The sequence below is a fragment of the Lathyrus oleraceus genome, chromosome 2, assembly GCF_024323335.1.
Source record: "Lathyrus oleraceus cultivar Zhongwan6 chromosome 2, CAAS_Psat_ZW6_1.0, whole genome shotgun sequence".
NCBI classification, from domain to species: domain Eukaryota; kingdom Viridiplantae; phylum Streptophyta; class Magnoliopsida; order Fabales; family Fabaceae; genus Lathyrus; species Lathyrus oleraceus.
In genome coordinates, this window is record NC_066580.1 from 455,752,816 (window position 1) to 455,756,339 (window position 3,524).

Here is a 3,524-nt window from a genome sequence, read left to right on the forward strand (position 1 = left end):
TAGCCGTCATTCTCTTAATAGAATATTTCTGTTCATCATTTATTCTACCTTTGCACCAACAATTGGTATCTAGAGCTCTGGTTCGGATTCATTGGGAAACACGGGAAACACGAGTGAACGTGAGGTCTTGTGTGTTTGATTTTGATTTTTAGATTTGTGTTGAATCTTGAACAAAATTTGATCAGAATTTTAAATCTGTGGTTTGGGAAACACTGTGTGAGAAATCTGAGTGTACTGTGCAAGGTAGAAAGATGAACGGAAACGGCAACATGAACACCAAACTTCCAGTATTTGACGGTAAAAACTGGAATCGTTGGATGATCCAAATGCGTGTACTGTTCGGTGCTCAAGATGTTCTAGATCTTGTAACTGATGGTTATGTTCCGGTAGCAGCAGATGCGACGGATGAACAGAAAAACGCGCAGAAGGAAGTATGGAAGAAGGATCAGAAAGCATTGTTCTTCATTCATCAATGTGTTGATATAAATGTGTTTGAGAAGATTGCAGATTCAACGACAGCAAAGGCTGCGTGGGACACACTGGTTAGATGTTATGGTGGTGACGCATCAGTGAAGAAGGTGAAGCTTCAGTCCTTGAGAAAGCAATATGAGAATCTCAACATGAAGAATAATGAGAAAGTTTCTGAATACATCTCCAGAGTGATTCTGATCACTAATGAGATGAAAGTGTGTGGAGAAACTCTTTCTTAAGAAACAATCATGGAGAAGGTATTGAGATCCCTTACCTCTCAATTTGATTACATTGTGGTAGCAATAGAATATTCCAAAGATCTGAGCACCATGAGAATTGAAGAGCTGCAGAGCAGTCTAGAAGCGCAAGAGTTGCGTTTGACTGAAAGAACTTCTGAAAGGGAAGTAGAGCAGCAGGCTCTGAAAGCAACTTCTGATAGGAGGTATCAGAAGCAGTCAGAAGCCAGGAGAAGATCTGATGGTGGTCAGAAGTCAGAAAGCTCAACCTTTGATAGACAAAAGAATCACTACAACAAACAAGACCTTAGACAGCGCTTTTTTTAGCCTTAGACAGCGCTTTAAAGCGCTGTCTAAACCTCCGCTGCTAAAGGTTTAGACAGCGCTTTTTTAAATCTTAAAAGCGCTGTCTAAGCCCCCCCCCCCCTTAGACAGCGCTTTGGCCAAAAGCGCTTTATAAGACCCTCTTATTTTAAATTTTTTAGGTATACCTTAGACAGCGCTTTTGAAAAGCGTTGTCTAAGCCCCACCCCCTTAGACAGCGCTTTGGCCAAAAGCGCTTTCTAAGACCCTCCTATTTTAATTTTTTTAGGTATACCTTAGACAGCGCTTTTCAAAAAGCGCTGTCTAAGCCCCCCCTTAGACAGCGCTTTTGCCTAAAGCGCTTTCTAGTCCCCCCCTTAGACAGCGCTTTTTACAAAAGCGTTGTCTAAGGTATACGAAAATTTTTGAAGCTTTTGTTTTAAACCACATTTTTTCCAGGTTTATAAACCAGAATTTCTACCTGTTTTCAACCAGATTTTGACAGACAATTATCACATTTTATATATGCCATTTTGGCCTTTTTTCTACCAATTTTTGGCTAACAAATATATATATACCAATTCAAACCAATTTTGCCTTAAATGTATCAAAATATATACAAATTTATGTACACATTTACAAGTCATTACATATACTACAAATGTACACATTAATTACACAAATTTATGAAAAACATTGAGCTCTATCATGAATTGACACCACTCCTCTTTGATTTCGTCCACTTGATCCTTTGTATAAAATGCACACTTGAATTCCTCAAAGTACTACATAATAATATAACATATTTTGAATTAATTCCAACTATTTAATTATATGAGATATGTGTAAATATAAAAATAACTCATAAGTTAGAAATACATACATCGGTGGGAATCATTAATCGGCCCAAAGCAAGAGTATCTCGCATAAACCTCAACATGAAATACCCGCAATCTATTTGATTACGTTGTTGAGGACACTACATATGAAAAAAAAAATATGGATTATAAATCCTAAGTTTTATCAAGTGTCATCACTAATATAATAAAAAATGTGGTAATTAAAAATATACCGCCACTTTAATCCATGTAATGGAGTTGGCGCCCCTCCTTGAGGTTTGGATATCTCGTTGGGTCCGAAAAGCTTGTAGGACGCTAATAAAATAAAAATGAAGCAATTAGAACAATTCACATAAACTAAGAAAAATTTTGAACATTCTCACTTACGTGTCAATTAGGACCTTCATATCCGGGTATGTTGTCCAATCATTTCCTAACGAGTCAAGATAATACACAATTTCTCGGATAGGATTGATTGCGAGCAACAACCAATGTCCACTGTAATGATTAGGCAAATGTTAGATGGTAACTTGGAAAATAATTATAATAGATGAATTTAGAATGAAATGCTAACCCGGTATTAAACGGTATAAAAAACAACTTCTCCGCATCTTTATTGTCCATGAGGATCCGAAGAACGTACTCCGTCACGGTATCCGGTTTACTTAAGATTAAACCTAAGTTGACGGTCGCGGGTGCTAAGAATCCGAATGACACGTCCAAACCATTGGGGCGCATCAATTTGTCATACAAAAACCTAATATAAAAACATCATTAACACCTCTTTTGAAACATAAAGTAAACCGGATTAACATAAAGTAAACATCATTAACATAAGTTGTTTAATTAATAAAACAAAGTAGACCGGATTTACCTAATATATGTATTGACAACGGTGACGCCGATTTCTTCATGACTAAAAACTTGCATGAAGTCTTCATTACCAATCATTTGGTCGTAATCAAAGCCGAAAATCCCTACCTCCATATGTACAGTCCGAACACCTTCGGTCGGTATATCGGTCATCTCTAGAAATGTCCTGAGGCACGACCTATACTTGGTGGTAGGTTTTTTCCTAGCTACGGTCTTCTTAGCACCAGAACTTTTTACCCGTGCGGAGGCGTTGCTAACCTCCTTTTTTTGTTGTGCGGAGGCATTGCTAACCTCATTTTCTTGAAGCTACATGTCATATAAATAGTTAGATCAAATTAAGAATGTAACAACTTCCATGAATATATGTCATATAATTGTATATTACCTCTTTTCTTGAAACCGTGGACTCGGTATGCTGTGGAATCGCATTATCTTTTGATTTGGATTTTGTGGGAGTCTATTTAACATAACCAAGGAAAATATGTAAGTAAAATTTTAAGCATAAATTTTAAACTTTGAATATACACATTATTATAACATAGATAACATCATGTACTTACGCTTCATACATAGCCACGGAGGTAGGTTATAAATCATACGAATCACAGGCCATGTGGTATGTGAGATACTTTGAAGACCATGTGGGTTCATTCCATCAGTAGATAATGCCAATCGAAGGTTTCTTGCTTCTGATCCAAACTCAGGATAATCATTATCAATCTTCGACCACTGTGGTGAATCAGCCGGATGTCGATACTTTCCATCAATAATTCTTTCATCTGCATGCCAAGTAAGATGTCTT

The 3,524-nt window shown here is 37.0% G+C and overlaps 1 long non-coding RNA gene across 1 annotated transcript; it reads right to left on the reverse strand.

Annotated features, from left to right (window-relative positions):
* Positions 1-2,102: 2,102 nt before the first annotated feature.
* On the reverse strand, positions 2,103-2,544 carry LOC127121539 (uncharacterized). The gene is made up of 3 exons (XR_007803482.1): positions 2,424-2,544; positions 2,237-2,347; positions 2,103-2,164 (listed from the first exon to the last, which is right to left on the reverse strand). It is a non-coding gene; the product is annotated as an uncharacterized LOC127121539 (long non-coding RNA).
* Between the last annotated feature and the right edge of the window lie 980 nt (positions 2,545-3,524).